We start from the raw sequence: 22,116 nt of genomic DNA on the forward strand, positions 1-22,116 counted from the left end.
TCAGACTCTACTGCAAGTTTCTATGCTGATTCATTTGGCTCACATGTTTTACTCCTACAGATTGCCTGAAATAAAATATTTGAAGAACTCATACCATGAGAAATTATCAGATGCATCTAGCTGTAAATGCACAAATCTTATTTCCTTCCTTGCATTAAATTTCTCCAATTGTCCTCACTATTTGCTAAAAACAGTCATTTAAGCAGTTTGTCTTTTCATACCTAATGTGGCAATGTAGTTCCTCGGATAGACTTAGATTATTGCTAATGTTGGTTGATTAAAACAGAATGGCAGGTAATGACAATTTGTGTATTGGGTGGACATGTGAATGACACTTTTACTAGTACCCTTCTTAATTCTTCCATATTTCTCCCTTGCATGATTTTCTGCTGGACTTACAGGAAAAGGGGCCATTCTTTGGATGCTTTGTTTGGATTTGAGGAATGGGAGTGGGAATGAGCAGATGGAGGTGGTGCCAATGGAATTAGATTAAATACCTTAATTAATAGTGAGCAGGCAGCATGGCCTTTAAAATTAGATAGACACTCTATGGGATACAAGGCAAATTACTCAGTCTCTTTAAGCCTCAATTTTTTATCAGTAAAGATGGGATAATAATTGAACCTTCTTATTAGGATTGTTGTAAAAATTATATAAAAAATGCATAAAAACATTTAGGACAATGCCTGGGTCATGGTAATCACTCAATAAGTGCTTCTTATTCAATAGATATTTCTTTAATTAATATACAAATCCTAAAGCTGATCAACATAGCAATTTGAGAGATCCTATCACCATTTCCAAGGGGAATAATTTGAATTCAGATTTTCTGTTTCTGATGCTGCATAGAGAAGTGATAGCCGCTCCTTTGCTCCCGATTAGCATCAGTATGAGTGGATTTTATGTAAATGAGACATTTGCATTCATAGTTCCTGGAGGAATGAGTTCTAAATCATGAGCACTGTTTGGCACCTCATTTTCTTGTTTTTTAGTGTTTTACTAATGCCTGCATCCAATGCACCTGGGTCTTCATGTCTGATTGAGCTGAAGTCATTAAACAAATATTGTAATCTGTCTCTTTTTAAATTAATGACATATGCTCCCACTTTTTACCTTTTGGGCAAATAATAAAAATTTCTAATGCAGCTATGGGCAATGTGTAATTTAAGTAAAATCTCACTGTTTAAATAGTCACCTTTCCAAATTGCCAGTTCACTAGTATCAAGGGCAAGTGGAAAAAGTTGCCCATGTTGGTGCTGGCATGAGCTTTGCATATCAGCATAATCATGTGATTAAATATGATTAACAAATTTATTAGTTTGATTAATTTGGGAATATTTTCCTTGCTAGGAATGTCTTGTCTACTCTTCTCCTGTTATAATAATAAAAACAGGAATAATATGATTAATAATAATATTGTAGCAGCTATATATTTATGGACTTGCTCTAAGTCCTTTATATACTTTAGCTAAATTTCATCTCAACAGCCCTTAATAGGACAGATACTATTTAATCTCACTTTTATGAGTGCAGAAATTAAAGTTTGGCAATGTTCAGGGTCACACAGCTACTAACTGGCAGAGCTGGGATTTGAACCAGGTAGTTTGTTCCAGAGTTCATATTCTTAAAAATTATACTATGCCACCTCTCCATTTAGTTTAATCTCAAACTCGCTTAAAATCTCAGTTTATTGTCACTTCCTCCTAATCTACCTTCCCTGCCCAAACAGTGTACCTCCCCTTCCCAAATTCCTATAGCATTACTTCATTTGCATCATTCAGTTGTCATTTAGGAAACTTTCCTTATCATTGTTAATTAACTATTTGATGTGTAGGTCCTGTCTGTTCCCAAATATTTGAAGTCCCTGTATCATATCTTGTAAATATCTTTCCTACAGCAGGTAATGATAAGTGGGAAATGTTCACCTTGCACAGAAAAAGTGCAACATGATTTTTACCAACTATAAGCTAATGAATAGAAGGGTCAAAGGATAAATTATTTTCACCTATTTGCAGATATATGAGGCAGAAAACTAGTCTGAACTGGGAAGAAAAGTAAACATTTTGGTTCTTGGATTCAGTTCTTTGTTGCCTGTATGTGGCTGATCATCTTGAGTCCATATGTTTTAAAAATTATTTTACCCTGGCCAACATTTTACTATAGAGCTTTACTTATTAACATTAACAAGAATCATGGGACGAGACCCTCCTGTCTCAGATGGAAAGTTTACACCTACTAAGAAAGTCCAGAGTAAGGCAATTAGCACTTACGTTTTTTTTTTTTGTTTTTTTTTTTTTTAGTAGAACGAATGGGAACCATCTGAGAATTAGAAAGCATACCAAAATGGCCAGCACAATGGAAATCAAGTTTTCAGAAATGGCTAACTGGATGCTATGACTGCATAATCATTTTCAGGAACATTCCACAGGCAGAATTTTTTAAAACCCAGATCACATTGGTTTCTTCCCACAAGGCATGATACATAACTGTGTTTTCTATAGACAGTTGTATTCCCCCCGCCCCCTCCCGTGGAAGATGTATTTCAAAATGGGAGGAATATTCTCTTGTTGGCAGCTAAGAACAGGTAAAACTGGATATAGTTGAACTTACTAACAGGAATTGAAGCACCCCATATTCACTTGCCCAGTGGGACAAAGAAACCCCCATAGTAAATTTTACCACTTACAGTCATTGGGCAAGAATCAGTATTTACACAAGTAAATAATGAGCAAAATTAGAGGATGCCTGAGAGAATTCCATTTTTATACTTTAATTTCCCCCCAAACATAGATGAGAATTATGGCTGCAATGCCATGCTAACCTGACGTTATTACACTCCTATTAGCTTGGAGATGCTTACGGGTAGAAGCAAGCTACAAAGGAGAGGCTTCTTTGTTTATATTGATCTGAAAAACTGGTGTATTAAAGCAGCACCATTGCTGGCTGCATCTGAAAGTAGGGAGGAGGAGCTCTTCTTTGGATAAATCCAAAAGAGCTATTGATCTTCAGTCAATGCTGTGTTGCTTTATGCTGCATTTCCATCCATAGAGGTCCTCTGGTGGCAGTAATTCTTTGCAGCAGAGTGAAGTGTTTAGCAGTGAAATCCTTGGTGTATTCGCTAACATGAAGTGCGATCTGTCCTTGCACCTGGTACACATTCAGCTTTACAGAGAGTCACATTGCTATTCATGCCTTTTGTTTAGTCACACAAGGGAAATGGAACAAAAAGTGTAGATTTTCACCTTGGCTTTTATAAGGTACATTATGACCTCTATACACCTCCTTAGAATGAACCTGGCAGTCCTAGTTTTTAGGCAACAATAATTTGCAACTGCACACGAGGCAAAGGGACATTAATTGCTAGTAATTACTAGTTCATAGAGCTTTTTTTTAAAAAAAACTCTGAATTAATCCCTGGAGAAAAAAATGAGGAATAAAAAAAGCAAGGTTTCCCTTTTAGTATTCAAGCACTTTAAGCTTAGTGTCATACCAATGACTCATTTTAGTTTTATTTTGGGGCTCACAAAGCTTTATGTCACCCTCTCTCTTTTAAAATTTAATATTATTTTATCAAAGTTCTACATGTACATTGTTAAAAAGTCAAATCTTTTACAAAACTCATAATGTAAAACAGCAATCTCCTGCTCCACCCCTTTCTTCTTTGATTCCTAGTCTCAGGAGGCAACCTCTTTCAACTCCGAGCAGTTCCTAGTTTAAAACATTATTTCTTGATTTTTTTCTTTCAGCTTTAGGTCTTATTTACTGGCTTTCTATTATGGAAGTTAAACATTTAGTGCTCTTAAAACCACCCCCCACAACCCCAGGATATATCCTCCTCTCTACATCTGTTCTTATTGTTTTATTTTATTTTTATTTTTAAAATTTAAATCATTTTTTCAGTTACTATTGACATACAATATTATATTAGTTTCATGTGTACACCCCAGTGATTAGACATTATATAACTTACTAAGTGATCATCCTGATAGATTTTATAGTCATCTAACACCACATATACATAATTATCTGAATATTATTGACCATATTTCCTATTCTGTACTTTACATCCCCATGACTATTCTGTAACAATCAATTAGTACTTTTTAATCCCTTCACCTTTTTCACACATCTCTCTAACTCTCCTCCCATCTGGCACCTGTCAAAATGTTTTCTGTATCTGTGAGTCTGTTCTGCTTGTTCATTTATTTTTGTTTGTTTTATAGTTTTTTTTAAATATATTTTTTTATTGAGTTCAGAGAGGAAGGGCGAGGGAGAGAGATAGAAACATCAACGATGAGAGAGAATCATCGATCGGCTGCCTCCTGCATGCCCCCTATTGGGGGATCAGCCCTCAACCTGGACATCTGCCCTTAACTAGAATTGAACCTAGGGCTAGATTTAATTGTTGATATACATGCATTTATTGCCATTTTATTGTTCATATTTTTTATCCTTTTTTCTTTCTTCTTACAGAAAACCTTTAACCCTTTGCACTCGCTTGCTTTTTTCTTGATTCCTTTATTCTAATGCTAACTGTGTCGAGTCACACTCGACATCTGAGTGCAAAAGGTTAAGATTTCATATAATACTGGTTTGGTGGTGATGAACTTCTTTAGCTTTTTATTGACTGGGATGTTCTTTATCTGTCCTTTAATTCTAAACTAGAGACCCATTGCAGGAAGATTCCTGCAAGAATAGGGCTTCCTGTGGCCTGAGCGAAGCAGAGAAGGGAGCGAAGCCCACCTCACTCATCTCCACTGCCTCGCTCCCTCCCTTCTCCGCTGCCTCGCTCCCTTCTCTGCCGCTTTGCTCCCTGCTCCCTTCTGCAGTGCTTGGCTTCCTTCTACGCTGTCTTCAGTCTTTGCTCCAAGCCTGCATATGCAAATTAACCTCCATCTTTGTTAGGTTAATTTGCATACTCGCTCCTGATTGGCTGGTGGGCGTAGCAGAGGGATGGTCAATTTGCATGTTTCTCTTTTATTAGTGTAGATGGTAGCTTTGCTGGGTAGAGTAATCTTGGTTGTAGGTCCTTGCTATTCATCACTTTGAATATTTCTTGCCACTCCCTTCTGGACTGCAAAATTTCTGTTAAGAAATCAGTTGACAGTCTCATGGGCACTCCCTTGTAGGTAACTAGTTGCTTTTCTCTTGCTACTTTTAAGGTTCTCTCTTTGTCTTTAACCCTTGGTATTTTAATTATGATGTGTCTTGGTGTGGTCTTCTTTGGGTTTGGGACTCCCTGGGCTTTCTGAACTTGTAAGTCTATTTCTTTCACCAGGTAGGGGAAGTTTTCTGTCATTATTTCTTCAAATAAGTTTTCAATTCCTTTCTCTCTCCTCCTTTTGGCACCTCCATAGTGTGAATGTTGGTAAACTTGAAGTTGTCCCAAAGGCTCCTTACACTATCTTCATATTTTTGGATTCTTTTTTTCCTTTTGGTCTTCTATATTTTTGCTTTCTCATATTCCAAATAGTTTATTTGATTCTCATAATCCTCTACTCTACTGTTGAATCCCCATAAATTATTCTTTATTTCAGTGTATGCTTAATTTCTGACTGGTCCTTTTCCATGTCTTTGTCATTCTCACTAAGATCCTTAATAGTCTCACTAAGTCCCGTGAAGCTCTCATTAAGTCCCTTTAAGCTTTCATTAAGATCCTTGAGCAACCTTATAATGACTAGAGGCCCTGTGCACGAAACATGCACTCAGGGGAGGGGGTGCCCCTCAGCCCAGCCTGTGCCCTCTAGCAGGGAGCCCTTGGGGAATGTTCAACTGAGTTGGACATCCTTAGCGCTGCCGCGGAGGCAGGAGAGGCTCCCGCCACTGCTGCTGCACTTGCCAGCCATGAGCCTGGCTCAGGGCTTCTGACTGAGCAGTGCTCCCCCTGTGGGAACACACTGACCATCAGGGGGCAGCTCCTGCATTGAGCATCTGCCCCCTGGTGGTCAGCGCACATCATAGCGACCAGTTGTTTCACGGTTCAGTCGCTTTGCATATTAGCCTTTTATTATACAGGACTAGTAGCCCATTTGCAGGAAGAATCCTGCAAGCAGCCACTGCGGCTGCGTGCGCTGCCGCTGCCGCAGCCGTTGCAGCCGCCACACCTGCACTCTCGCACCGCTGCCGCCCGCCCGCTCCGCCCTGCTCCGCCCCACCCGGGCTTTCCCTCTGGCAGCCACCTTGCTTTCCACTTTTCCTCCCTCTTCCTTCTAAGTTGTCTTCAGTCTTCACTCCTCCCTCCCTCAGCATATGCAAAGTAACCACCATCTTTGTTGGGTAATTTGCATACTCGCCCTGATTGGCTGGTGGGGGTGGCTTTGGCTGGTGGGCGTGGCTTAGGCGTAGCGAAGGTGCGGTCAATTTGCATATTACTATTTTATTAGGTAGGATTGTTTTGAACTTTGTATCCAGCAGTTTGCTTGCTTCCATTTCTTTTATTTGTAACATGTTACTTTGTCTCTGCATTCTGGCTGCTTCCCTGTGTTTGTTTCTATGTATTAGATAGAGCTGTTATGTCTCCTGGAATTGGTAGAGTGGGCTTCTGTAATAGGTGTATTGTAGGGCCCAGTGGCTCAGCCTCCCCAGTCATCTGAGCTGGGCACTCTAGATGTACCCCTGTGTGGGCTGTGTGCACAATCTTGTTGTAGTTGAGCATTGATTGATGTTGGCATCACTGGAAGGAATTGACCTCTAGGCCAATTGGCTGTGAGGTCCAGCTGCGTCTACAATGGAAGAGCTGCTATGCGGGAGACACACCTATGGAGCAGGATTTGCTTCAATGGAGCTTTGGTGTTCACTGCGTCTGCCCCTTGAGTGTGTCACTTGTAGATGTGTAGAGTTGTAGTCTGGTGTGATCTGAAGCTGTCCACCAGGGGCATTGGCTTTGGTGCTTCCCAGAAGGTACAAAGTCAGCCACTGCCTGGGGCCACCTGGCAGGAGCTACAGAAATATCTGCAGATGGCTGTATTGAACTAAGAAGTGTCCAGGTGAGTCCAGCTATTAAGCAAGGCAGGCTGGTGCTAGTGCTGGGTCTTGGGCATTTTATTGATAGGTTTGGGGCACACTGGTGCCAGCTGCTGCTTGTTTAAGAGATTTTAGAAAACTCTGAAGCCTGAGCCAGGACAGGCCATTCATGTGGAAAAGCAGCTACAAACAGCTTTGCTGGAGTTGCAAATTGGATGGAGCAGAGTCTCAGGGAAACACTAGGGTGGAGCAAACAGTGTGGGCCATGCTCCGATATGGCTGTCAGTCATCTCTGCATTGGGGGAGGTTCTAGAACAGGAACAATGACCCATATGATCACCCCTGTCTGGGAGAAAGATGCCCCTGAGTTTATGCCCTGATGCCAGACAGTTCAGTTCCTCCTTATATGTCTCTGGAGTCCCCCAAAGTTGCCACCCGGTGCTGAAGCTCAGAGGAAGTGGTGCTGTGTAAGTTCATGCATGGGCCCTTTAAGAGGAACATCTGGGACTCCTGCAGCCTCCTTGTCATTCAGCCACAATCCTCACTGGTTTTACAGTCCAAAGTTACAGGGACTTCTCTTCCAGCTCTGGAACCTTGGGCTGGGGTCTGGTGGGCCTGGAACCCCTGCCTCTCACTGGAGGCTTTGGAGATAACCCTCCTGATAAAATAATGCCACACATGGGTGTTGAGCCAGCCTGTTCCATACCTCCACTCCTCCTACTAGTCTCAATGTGCTTTCTTCTTTACTTCTCTAGTTGTAGGACTCCCATTCAGCCAGATTTCTGGCAATTCTGAATGATGGTTGTTTTGTATTTTAGTTGTGATTTCGATGTGTTTGTGGGAGGTGGTGAGTACTGGTGTTTACCTACCTGCCATCTTCTCATCTTGATTTTTGAAGGATATATTCACTAAGTATGATATTGGTGGAGGGCAGTTACTGTTTTCAGTGGTTTATGGTGTCGTTTCATTGTTTCCTGTCCTCCAATATTTCTGTGGAGAAGGCAGCTCTCAGTTTTATTGTTGCTCCTTAGAAAGCAATTTTTCCCCCTCTGGCTAATTAAATTCCCCTCCCCCCCCCCCGAGTAGTTTTATTTTGATATACCTAGGAATGGCTTTCTTTTCACTTATTTTATACTTCTTGAATTTATGGGTTAACATTTTTTATCAGTTTTGGAAAATCTCAGCCATTTTCTTTGCAAATAGTGCTTCCATTTAATTCTTTTTGTAAACATGGGCTGTTTCCCTCACCCCGCCTAACTTTATTGAAGTGTAATTGACAGACATGTGTAAGTTTAAGGTATAGAAATTGATGATTTGAATATTTCATGTTGATATATGTCTGTTGTATTGCAAAGTGATGACCACAATAGGTTAGTAAACACATCCATCACCTCACATAGCTACCATTTTGTGTGTGTGTTTGTGATGAGACCTTTTAGGATTTATTCTCTTAGCAATGTTCAAGCATATAACACAACATTGTTAACCATAGTCACCATGCTGTACATTACATCCTCAGGACTTATTCATCTTGTAAGTGGAAGTTTGTACCCTTTAACTACCTTTTACTCGTTTCCCCTACTCCCCACTCTTGGCAACTACTAATCTACTCTCTATTTCTATGAGTTAAATTTTTTAAGATTTCACACATAGGAGGGATCATATACTATTTGTCTTTCTCAATCTGACTTCCTTTCATTACTCTCTTAGCAACTTCCAAATATGAAATACACTATTATTAATTATAGTCACCATGCTGTACATTACCGTATATCCCCATGACTTATTTATTTTGAGCCTGGAAGTTTGTACTTTTTGCCTCCCCCTTACCCCTAATCCCTACCCCCTCTAGTAAACACCAATTTGCTTTTGTATCTATTAGTTCAGTTTTTTATCTTTTAGATTCTACATGTAAATGAAATCATACAATATTTATCTTTTCCTGTCTGACTTATTTCACTTGGCATAATGCCCTAGAATTCCATCCATGTTCTTACAATGGCAAGATTCCCTTCTTTTTTATGGCTGAATGATACTCCATCATATACCACTGCATTGTCTTTATCTATGCACTGATGGCAATATGGCACTGAATTTAATAAAACTCTCCCATTTAAAGAGCCTTGCATTATGCTGAAGGATATGGCAATAAATATATATTATAATGTTAGTAAGATGTGTGTCATAAAGAAAAATAAACCAGGTTAAAAGAGAGAGAGAGAGAGAGAGAGAGAGAGAGAGAGAGAGAGAGAGCATGCTGATACTATTTTAGATAGGATTGTCAGAATAAACCTCTTGAGGAATGAATTTCAGATCTGAACAAGCCAAAGGTAGAACCATTGCATATCTAACAAGGCAAATGGAATCAAGAAAGAAAGTTAGTCATCTAAGTGACTGGTCAACACTGTGGCATGATACTTGGATATTTCAAGTTAGAAAAATCTTTATTCAACTTGTTTTATTTGGTAATCCAGATCCCTGTCCACCTTGGATGATATTCTTTAAAGATATATGTAGTAGACCAGATATACTGAGAATATAAATATTGTTTCAATGTGGCACATATTTATTGCATCTAAACTCAGGGATGTCTATGATATAATTTTTATTTGTAATAACCAAATTTCAGGTTATCCTTGCCATATCATCTATATAAAGATATTTAATAGACATAGTACGAAATATCTTCAGAGTCACCTTAAAAAAAATTGATTTTAGACAAATAGAGGAAGGGAGAGAAAGAGAGATAGAAACATCAATTTGCCGTTCCACTAATTTGTGCATGCATTGGTTGATTCTCATATGTGCCCTGATGGGCGATTAAACCCTCAACCTTGGTGTACTAGTATATGGACAGCACTCTAACTAACTGAGCTACCCAGCCAGGGCTCTTCAGAGTCACTTTTAGAAAAATACTGACTCTAGAGAGTAGAGAATGGATTAGTTTCCCGAATTTCTGTAACCTTTCAGTGGAAGACAATGAAGTGAAGTTAGGAAGACTGTCACATCCTCCTCTCTAGCAGGCTCATGGAAATGCCTACTCTTTGATCCAGCCACTATAGGAATCCTCCTATCAGGATCAGTAGCTCCTCCCCTAGGGTTTTGGAGAGTGATTCTGCTCACTGAGCTGTGTCTAGAAGGTATATATATATATATATATTTTTTTCTTTTGTTTTTTTCCTGAAGTAAGAAGAGGAGGGAGGAAAGGGATAAGAGGGGAGGGGATGGGAGACATCTGTAATACTATCAACAATAAAAATATATATATTAAAAAATAAAATAAAGAAGAGGAGGGTAAGACAGATCACTTTCCCAGAATATCTCCTGTTGGCTGTGGGCTCTGGCAATATCTGACATAACAGTTGTTTGTGTTTAGCTTTCTCATTCTCCTTGAAGCCTAGCTATTTGCACGCCAAAGAAGTCAGGATCCTCAAGACTGTCCAGGCTGAATATAATATTAAACCCAATGTTTTCTTTGTTATTCCAAAGCTCTCTCTTTGTGAGCATATTTTCCAATAGGTAAGCTATCTAGGAGAACTTTTTTTTTTTTTTTTGTCATTGTGTGTTTTCTTTATTTTTTTTAAATTACTTTATTGATTAAGGTATCACATATTTGTCATCAACCCCCTCCCCCCGTTCCCTTCCCAAACCCCCCCACACGCAAGCCCCCCTCCCCCTGTTGTCCGTGATCACTGGTTAGTTTCATATGCAAGCACACAAGTCCTTTGGTTGATCTATCTCCCTTGTCCCCACCCTCCCCTACCTTCCCTCTGAGGTCTGACAGTCTGATCAATGCTGTTCTTGTTCTTCAGTCTATGTTGTTCATCTTTTCCCCTAGATGAGTGAGTTCATGTGATACTAGGAATACATTTATAGGAACCGAAAATGAGACAAGCAATAATAGTTATGCTGAGAGGCAAATGAATCAGTCTATAGTGAGTTTCTTTCTGGGCCAACAGTTCTTTTGAGTCCCGGTTTCTATGTCCAACAGTTGTTAATGTGTTCATAACAGCAATGATATTTCAGTTCTGGATGGTGGACAAATGGTGGTATTGCAGGTCCGACCCTCTCTGGTTTGGTCCTGGGCAATCTGCAGTGACGCATATCTGCTGACTGCTAGTATGGCAAGGCATCATCAGCGTCTTCCATCTCTGGACTGTTTCTCTTCTAACTTCATGGCTGGAGCACTCCTGTCAATTCCTCTCTGTTGTAGGAATCCACATGTCTCGGAGTTGTTTACTGAAAATATACAAACATATTCTCGACCAAAAGTTAATAAAGGAATATTTTCTATAAATTTGACTTGCGATCCTTTTTCATTTTTTTGCCCAAATGATTTTCCTTTGGCTTGTTTTGACACCATGTATGTTTTACCTGGGTGACTTGCTGTTAGCATTACAAATGAAAGTTAATTTTCTAAAGTAAAAATTTTCTAGATGTAATTTATTTGCAGGATATTTTTCCTTACATGATATTCTTCTATTATCCCCCCTTTTTTGGTTTAAATATTGGGAGGATTTTGGAAATTTTATGCTGTAATCTTGATAGCTTTTAAATTTTACTTTTTTGGACTAAAATGTGACTGCTTTAGGTTCATTATATGTTACGCAATTTTACCATGAGATGAACTACCAGTAAAAATTTTAGTTAACACTTTAGTAACAGCTTTTTTGTCCAGTACAATTGATTTTTCTAGAGTATTTGCTTATTCCGATTGGCCAATTTAAATTAGTCTGAAAACTTGACTACTATTTTACTGTCAAATTTAATACTCTAACAACCATCTTGTTTTACCCTGTAATTATTAGTGGAGAGGATTATTTGCCTTCTTGAGTAGGCCCTGAGCATTCCTGGTGCTAGGCTGGATTTAGATATCATAGACCCCAGTTCCCCGGATCATGGGTGCAAGACATCTCCATCAAGTCTTGTTGCAGTGAGAGGGCATCTGCTGTCGGCCAAGTCTCTGATACCTGGGTCCCAATTTGAGCTGGGCATGTGAAGCTGAGCAGCCATGGGGGCAGGAGATCTCCTTCAGCAGGGGTGAGGGTTCAGGCCCCTGCAAACTTGGGGGGGTGAAGGTCTGTGCCCCACCTCTGTTGACCCCCAAGTTCTCTCCTGATGGCCCCTGTGCGACTGTGCCTGTCTTAGGTTGTTCCTTCCCTGAGGAATCTTACCTGTCTCTGGCTAACCAGCCATCCTCCAGGGCCAAGCAGGGTGATGTGAGGTTTAGTTCTGTCTCCTTGGTCGCCTATGCCCCCATGGCCTCCACGCCCAGCACCTGCCTTGGGATCCCCTCGCCTGCTGGCAGGGTCCCAGCACTGATCACATATCTTGTGGAACCCAGGTTTCTTCTAGGAGAACTTTTAATGATAACCTGAAATATCACCAACTCTGAATTTAAATTGTGCTGCTTTTAAAATGTGTTTGTTCTGGCTATGGTTAAAATAATTTAATATATCAAGGTTATACTTTGAAGTGAAACATATTATGAGGCATTGTTTTATTTTTTTAAAGCAATGTAAATGTTTTGGTGTCTCTATAATTAGTTTTGGAGATATGCATTCAATTGATACTCCACCAAGGGATATGAGCAAAATATAACATATTCAATACATTAACTAAACTAGTTAATTACTCAAACATGAAAACCTTGAAAAATTTCTTTCAAAAATAACTTAATGACATCCATAATTTCACCTCTATAAGGTTAGAATTTAATTAATAAAGTATGTATTCATAAATTATGATATACACATGGCTCAAGATCTAAGTAAAGGAAAGAAAATACATAATATACTAACCAAAAAGTTAGTCTTATACCTTCTTATCTCTTTTCCTGTGGGCTCTATCCTATTCCATAGGTCCCAGAAATATTAATAAAAAATGTGCTGTGTGTTCTGGGCCATTTTCAGTAATGTAGTATATTTTATGTGTAAAATCCATATGTAAACTATTAGCAGGCAGAACATAAATACAGAGCTTTATATCATTTGATGACGTGGCTCAAATTTGTACTAAGTTTCAGTGTGTGTTTGTAAAGTTAACTGGTCACCTAGGGCTTAGATTTTATATTGACCTAATTACTTGGTATAGAACAAGATGGAAGGAGTCGGGAACTTTACTTGAATAATTATTCTCTGGAATAATAGAGAACCTTTCCCCAAAGAAATTCCAAACATTGTATGTAATATATTATGTATTCTTCATACATACTTACTCTGGTATGACCAAGCCCCTCTTTTGTCCTAAAGAACATTCCTTGTTCGTGTGTGTGTGTGTGTGTGTGTGTGTGTGTGTGTGTGTGAGATAATCTAGCATTTAGTTCCACAATCTCATGTATAGGAGGCTCCCCACCCCCCACCAGGGATCATTGTGTTGCTGATAACATGTGGACACTCTGCCTATGAGTGTGTGTGTGTGTGTGTGTGTGTGTGTGTGTGTGTGTGTGTGTTTGGTGTCTGCTGGAAAGCCAAGCAGTATGTTTCAGGAGTATTTGTCATGCTTTTCCTGAGATTCTCTTATATGCTTAGTTTTTCCCAGATCAAACACATACATGATTACAATGGAGGAAGCACATGTATATAGAAAGTTATGACTTTGTTGTTCCTTTTCAGGACCCAGCGTAAGGGCCTATAGACCCTCTGCTTCAAGGTGAGGGTGCTCACGTGTGGATATTCTCTCCAATCCCTCCTTCTCTTTCCTTTTTCTCTAACTTCAAAGCAGATTCTCATTTCCCTTAGACATGTGCCCTCAGGCCTTCACTGGGAAACTTCAGTCTCAGCCTATACCTTTGATCCCTTCGGGGGTCTCATAAACTCCAGGGCTTCGTATTAGTCTGGGTGTTAGTGTAGGCTCTGCTCTGCTCATCAAGAGGAGCTGGGCTCAGATTCAGGGAGTGAGAATGAATGTGGGTGCCAGTTCTTGTTTTGTCTACAAAATGGTGAGAGCAATGAACAGTTCTCTCGCTTGTTTACCCAAGAAGCAAGCACACTACACTATACTAAAAAGTGAACCATAGTTTTCTAATTACACATGAAAAAATGCTAGTTCTCATGTCACATAACTTTGACCGTGCCCCCTATAAAATAAATAGCCCCTATATTTCCATGCAAATGAGCAGTTTGTTTGTCATGCCCTGGATTATTTCTTGTATTTGTGGATTATTTCTCCTCTGTTAGAATGCAAGCTTTGTGAGCCCAGGGGTGTTTGTTTTGTTCACTGTTCTATCACAATCTCTGTGCTCAATACACATTTTGTTGAATAAATTAATATATAAGGATTACACACTACCCACATGGTTTCATTTGTTGTTGTTGTTTTGTTTTGTTTTGTTTTTGCCATATGGAAGTGAGGTGTGTGTGAAGAAAATGTCAACTTGGGCTAATTTCTATTTTATTATAAAATTTATTCCAAAATCCAAAAGAAGGTAAGTTTCTAACTTTCCCTCTTCCTCTCCAACATGGGAACTAATCAGGGATGACTAAGGTAAAGAAATGGAAGGATGAGGGATACACAGAACTCATTTTACCAATGGGAAGTTTGTCATGCTGGCCAGTTTGTCATGCTGGACCAAGGACTCTAAGCTTGGACCTGCTTCAAACTGATCTGGTTTAAATGGATCAAACTCTGCATTCAGGATTATAATTGCCATTTGGTGAGTAGACATAGGATTTCCTCTTAGAGCTAACAAATAAATTTAAAATATATATATCAGTAATAAATAGACATTATACCTATAACTTTTTGAAGTTAAAGCTTATAATACACTCAAGAAGGTTAAGCATATGATTGGTTTCAGAGAAGAAGGGAGAGGGAGAGAGAGATAGAAACATCAATGATGAGAGAGAATCATTGATAGGCTGCATGCCCCACACTGGGGATTGAACCTGAAACCCAAGCATGTGCCCTGACCAGGAATCAAACCCTGACTTCCTGGTTCATAGGGCGATGCTCAACCACTGAGACACACCGACTGGGTAAGCATCTGATATTTTAAAACAAGTATGTTCAATAAAGTAGGAATAGATTAGGAATAAAGCAGATACCAGCTCTGGCTTACAGAGACCTAAACAAGGACAAGTCATGCTTTGCAGTAAGTGACTTGATACTGGGTGTTGAGATTGTATTGTGCTGGGGGCAAGTCAAGGAAATGTGAATATGACACAAGCAATGAAGAAAGCGAAGGCAGGATTCTTTCTGATGAGAATATGAACACTGTGCATCAAACCAGGGAAAAGAGCAGATTGGGTTAATTTCCTTTCTAGATAATAAATATTGTAGCATAAGGTGGTAAGAGAGGGAAGGGACCATTGTGAATGACTAAAAAGAAAATTGCTAAAATCGCTCTGTCTGTAATTGATCTTAATGAAATTTAATTATTTTATTACCATAATCAGTCACCTGTTATCTTGCTTTTGCTTCCACTCCACATTGAGAACTATTAACTCCTATTACCCAGCTCTGGTCATGAAGAAGCTGCCTGATAACAAGTTTTAATTCTGTTGCAGTGGATCTTTGGCAAACTCATTCGTCTGCCTTCACAGCATTGGAAGACAAAAGAGTTACTGTAAAATGAGTTGGGTGGGGAGACTGGTAGATATATGTATAATCACATTTATTTTTGCTCTTAGTGCCCAATGTGAATGCTCTGAAGTCACAAATCATGCTTATTTATTTTGTATTCCCAGTGTCACACACAGAACCGATTAAAAAGTAGGCACCTCATAAATCCTTATGAGGAGTAAAAATAACTAACATGCATTTAGTTCTTCATATTACTGTTAGTTCTCAGAAATGAAGTTGATTTGTGTCTTGTCACAGGTCAAATAACTCTTTTAATTGATTCTATTCCAACAGATAAAAGGACATATCATTATTTAAAATGCTGATATATTCTTTATTAAATTATATTTTTACCATTTGTTTAGGCTAGCATGCATATTAAAGCTAAAAACTCAAGGCCAAGTGGACTTTGGTTCTGTATAATTATTATATATTTGTTGTTTGCTAATCTGTGAAAAACTGAATTTTTAATAAGATTTTAGATTTGAGGATTAGAAATTGAGGATACAAATACTTAGAAAATATTAATAAAATTATGACCACTTTATGCATAATTGTGGTAGCTAACAAATCTGTACATTTCCCCCCATATACTTCCTTAATTGGATAATTCTGAACTGTCTGCTATTCCCTTTTATTTTCGAAAGTTATATGTTTTATTTTGTAAAATAGCCTTTTATTTTGAAATAGCTTAAGACTCACAAAAGAGTTGCAAAAATACAGTGTGCCCTTCAGTCAGCTTCCCCAATGATAATATCTTACAGAACTACCATGTGTTGGCCAAGTCAGGAAGTTGGTGTTGGTACACGCCTTATTCAGATCTCGCCAGTTTTTAAATGCATTCTTGTGTGTGTGTGTGTGTGTGTGTGTGTGTGTGTGTGTGTGTAGTTCTATAAAGTTGGACCACATGTGCAGATTCTAGTAACCAACACCATCATCAGAATACAGAACTAGTCCATCAACACAAAGAAACTCGTGGTGCTTTCCCATAAAAGTCACAACCTTCCTCCAAACCTAACTCCTGCAACTACTAATTTGTTCTCCATCACTATAACTGTGTCACTTAGAGATTGCTATAGAAAGGAAATCATATGGTATGTATCATGAAGAAGCTGCCTGATATCAACAGTAGGACAGAAAGGGTGATTTGAGATGAACTTTTTTCAATTAGTGTGATATTTTTGGGACCTATCTGAGTTGTTGAGTTGGCATGATTTTTTTTCTTATTTATTGCTTAGTGGTATTCTGTGTATGTTTGATTTTTTTTTATAACAAACCTTCAAATCCACATCCAAAGCATCCTACACACTGAAAATAAAGGTCTCCCAAGAATTATGACCTTAAGGCATATTATGGAAAAGGTTCCCTAAACCAGAGGAAGATAAGATGGATGAAAAGACAATCTTTCTAAATTTCTTTATGTGATCTGAACTTTCTTACAAACTAATGCCATCAAATTCAGCCTTTATATATATATATGGCTGTGACACTTTAGGACTTTCTACTACTTTTCTCAGTTACCTGGGCATTTGCTTTTTCTTTGACCATCTATAGTCCTAAACTTCAATTCTTTCTAACCTATTTTTCAAGTCTCAATTTTTGGGGGATTGGATTTAATAGAAAATGGGGAAAAAGGAGTTGAAGACCTTGGGAATAGATAGGAGAATAGAGAAACAGGATAGAAGTTGGTGGGAGAAGAGGAGTCAAAAGAGAACAACAAAAACAAAACAAAACAGGATGGAAGCTGGTAGGAGAAGAGAAATCAAGAGAAGATAGTGTCTAGATGTGACTTCATACTGCAATTAAAATGAATAATATGAGAGGGAAACATTTTTAGTCAGTTTGTGTCTCCTAGTGCCCTGTAATTTCTGTCTCATTATGATAAAAATGGAAGAGACCTAGTTTGATTTTGGTAAGCCCAAAGACAGCACCCCAACCTTCACAGAACCTGTTCAATTTCTCTTTCCTTTTCCCAGAGTTGGAAGCACATCTGGAAGAGTCAAAGGTTAGTGAGTTTAATAAGAAATTCTTCACATCAGACCCTGACAACGATAATCTCAGTCTTTCATGCTGCTCTGCTGTATCTCTGACATGCTTCATCCTACCCATACCCTCCTTCCCATTCAAAGAGTAGGACAGATAGGGTGATTCTCAAAAATCATCACTAACTCTCATTATGCACCATCCATCCGGTGTGCTCATTCTGTTTTCAGGGGTACAGTGTTGAAAGAACCTGTTTTTCTTTTTATCCTGCCATTAATCACTGCAGTACCCCACTAAAATAATAACTCATTGCCATTTCAATGCTTGATAAAAGAAAGATTTAAGATTAAAAACACCTAATCCTTGTGGCATAGTTACAAACAGGATTCTGCAGTTTATTTTCAAAAGGGTAAAGTATTGTTTAAAGGCTAAATAATGAAGTAGATTTCTTATTGTTAAATGCCAATAGACTTTTATCTGCTACAGCAGATCACATTTCTTCTGGAAAAGAAGTTGCAAAACAGTAACATATTTCCTGCTTTTATCTCCGGCAGCAATTTAAACTATGTAAAGGCAGCTCCCTCCCAAGGCATCATTTTAACCTCACAATGATAATCAGGGAGTCTTGCCTCTGCAAGTGCTCCTCTTTCAAGGAGCAAACTGTGATGTCAGCATGTCACTAACATACTAGATATGTATCTCTAGAGGTTGCCATGGCAAACCTGGAACCAGAGCCTCCCTCATGAGCCTTAGCATAGCCGCCTGACAGACTAAGCATTCTCAGGCATTTCCTGTTCCACTCAGTGTTGGCTTCTGCTATGAAAGCAGTTGCTTTCATTTCTCGCTGTAGATTAGCATTGGGTGGGAGTGGGGTGAAGTCTTATCCAGTCATGAAGTGTCACTTAATCTGACAGAGGAATTTCCAGGGTTGGAAATGTACCAGGTGCAATAAGACACTAAGAGATATGTTAAGTTAAAATCTAGTTCCTGGCATTTTTATGATAAATCCCTCCAATATCCATTTCGAACAGACAAAACAAATCTTAAGTTAAAAGAATGTTCATTTTTATGTCAATAATTGAGTTAAAAGAGATGAAGATTAAAAAGATAACGGAGGAAGGGAAAGAAATAAGACTAGGATAAGGGAAGGGCTCTTTGAAACCTCCTCTTTCTTGGTTGGTGAGATTAGTTTATATAATGAAAACTACAAATGTAATCTTCCTTTGGTAAGAAGTCAAACATTTTCCTGAGTCAAACATGCAAGACCCACCATAGTTGCCAGTCACAGCAAAGTATTAAGGTGGCAAGCACTGGCCTTTATTTCCAATTCCTTTAATGTGGCCTTCATTGTTTACAAATATTAGAACCTGAGGTAATATCTTTTTTAGTTTGTATCAGAGTTGACATGAACGTCTTAAAGCAGAATGGCATAATTGCTACTTAGAGTCAAGAGAACAGCATGTGAGGTAACCACTTTGATTAATTTACTGTTTTCTTTTAGTTATAGTGATGCAGTTAAACCCTTTGGGTGTTCACCAATTAAACAAGCAGCACAGTATTTTCAGGGAGAATATTGGGAAGTCCTGGGGGGATTTATGAATGTTCATTGATGGAAATGATGACATGGATATAACTCTGTGAATTATTAAATGATGAAACAGGAGACCAGAAGGTCCTGGCCTTTATATCTTTTGGGATCAATTTCAGTATTCCTAAATTATGAGAAATTTGGGAACAAGTAGACCTTTGAGAGAAGAAGGGACAGATGGGTAGTGTGAAATAATGGAAAAAAAATATAAATATATCTGCCTCAAATTCCTGGCAGATATAATTTGTAACTTCTTAAGTAATAAGGGCACTTGGAGAAGCTTGTTTTGTCTTTGACCCAGGTTCTGGACACAGAGCTCCTAAATCCCTTGGAATTTGCTGGGTGCATGAAGCATATTTGTCTTTTGTTCTAATGAGGTGACTCTAGGTGGGCTCCTGTACAGCTCTTAAATGGGGGCTGGTCACCAGAAGGACCAAGTCTTGATTAGAAGCTTACAACTTTCAGTACCCTGCACTCTGGAAAAGGGAGAAGGACTAGAGATTGAGTTGATGATAAATCATGCCTATGTGATGAAACCTCAATAAACATCTCAAAGTATGGAGTTCAGAGAAATTTTAAGGTTGCTGGTCACATGGAGGTACTGGGAGGGTAGTGTGCTTCTAGTGAGGGCCTGGGAGCTCAGCACCACTTCCCCCATACCTTGCCCTATGCATCTCTTCTATCTGTATATTCACATGTATCCTTTATCATATCCTTTTATAACAAACTGGCAAATGTATTTCCCTAAGTTTCTAGCAAATTATCAAACCCAAGGCGGGGGAAATCATAGGAACCCCACATTATGGCTGGTTGGTTAGAAGTGCAGGAAAGGACCTGTGGCTGGAGATTGGCATCTGTATTGGACGGGGACAGTTTTGTGGGACAGAGCCCTTAACTGTGGCATCCGATGTTATTTCTAGGTAGTGTCAGCATGAGTTAAACTGCAAGATGGCCAGTTGGTATTGCAGAGAACTGCTTGCTGGGGAAAATCTCCCATACATTTGGTGACCAGAAGTGTCGGAAGTAAAGTGTTCTGTATGAATAGTAAAGAAGAAACACAGGAGAGTGTTTATCCTATACAAACAGTACCGTCAATGGCATAGCAAGTCTCCTACAGAGCCAGCCACTCTCCTCAGATTCTGATACATGGTGGTGGGAAGTCCATTAAACTGGTTTTCCTGGGCATTGAAGAGACAACTCATCATTGTTGCTCCAAATCTCTGTCTTGAATCCATAATATGTCAAGGATGAAGGAGATTTGCATGGCAGATTAGACCTCAGTATGTTCCTCTCAATACAAACATAACCCCTACCCCTGGTTAACCCAGTTGGATAACAGAAATTTTTATTTACATCTCATAAATAAGGCCTGCATTCATTGCAGATACGAGAAAAACACACAGAGTCCTCGTGCCTACTGGTATAAGCACATGCAGACTGCCTCTACATCAGGAGGATCAGGTCTTCATTAGTTTCCTCACAGAGGTGAGATGAGTTTGGACTGATGTCCACATCCACTTGTGCTTGCACTGGATAATTGCATGAAGGCTGTGGGTTAAGAAATCATTTTACAGTCTTGCAACAGGGCAACACCAGTTGGCTTAGGTTAGGACAAAATTAAAACCATGTTTTTGGAGCAGATGTAAAAGAATGATAAGACCACCAAGTAGGTGAACCTGGGAAAGTTGAAGAACACTCAAGAGTTAATGACATGCTGAGCTGTGTAGCTCAGAGCCCAGCCAGGTTCAGTCTGGGAATCCTCAGGGAAATAAGCCAGGAGCTGCTATAGGTGCTGGAGTATGTCAGCGATTTTAGTAGTTCAGTGGCATTTAGTATCTATTGATGAAGAAATCAGCCTCCATTATAGGCAGATCATCATGTAATATAACTGATTAAACAAAGAAAACTGATAGAACTCCAATATTTTGTTGGAGAAATAATAGACTTTTGGGAAGAGCCTTTCAAGTAAAAGTTTGCTCATGTTGACAGTAACACTTCCCTAAATGTTACAAATTTCACTTCCTCTGATTATCACAATATCCTCCCTTCCACTTTCCTTGAGCATCTTTATTTATCGAAGAGGCTCGTGGGTTGTGGCTATGTATAAAAGAAACCTTATAATTGTGCTGTGTTAAAGGAAGTAGAGTGGCAGATTTAAGTAAAATCAACCAGATCTTAGTTTAGATTCTGTATTGTCTTATTTTCTACACTAGCTTGAGGGGGTCGTATCAAATGCACACCATTTTAGGGACTAGAAATGAATTTGAGTCAGAGAGAGGTAAAAGGCAATCCACATGGTCTGCCTTTGTCAAGGAGACAGACATTTTCAATACAATTCTTAGGGGAGTGAGAAGACTGTAATAGAATATAACAGCTCTCTGAAGGGAAGAACATATTTCTTATGTAATGAGAAATTTGCATTATATCTGCAGTGGTTTTTCCTGGAATCTAGATGTCAGATCTGCTAAGGGGACCCTGGGAAAAGACCACTGTGTGGTCGAGGTAAGGGAAGATTGGTTCTGATTTTCCCAGGAGGTAGACCAGGCTACAGAATTTTACCATCCACCAGGAATCTGTCAGATGGTGGCAATTTCCAGCAACAACATATCGGGGACATATCAGTGACAGATTGAATTGGTTATTTAGAGATGAAAGGCTCCCCAGACCCTCGTCTCCTCTCGGACTCAGCTTTTGATTGCTTGCTTTGTCCTTTGTATCTCTTTTCTTCACTATCTCATTGGCTCCTTTCTCTTCTTTTTTCAGAACCTCAAGCTTATCTTTTAAACTGATTTATTTTTGGTATTATGGCTTAGGGAGCAGCTGAAACCAACAGGAAAAATACAAAGAGCAAACCTGGGTATTTTCTTATTGTCAAAGAACAGATGCTGTGGCAGGTGCTGCTGGTAAGATATTATAATCAAACAGGCAAAATATGTAGAATTTTATATCTCTATCATAAGACAGGGCTCTCAATTTGCTGATTTATTCATGCGGTTAAGGGTACATTAATATTTTAGAAA

The sequence above is a fragment of the Cnephaeus nilssonii genome (assembly GCF_951640355.1).
Source record: "Cnephaeus nilssonii genome assembly, chromosome: 10".
In the NCBI taxonomy this organism is placed as follows: domain Eukaryota; kingdom Metazoa; phylum Chordata; class Mammalia; order Chiroptera; family Vespertilionidae; genus Cnephaeus; species Cnephaeus nilssonii.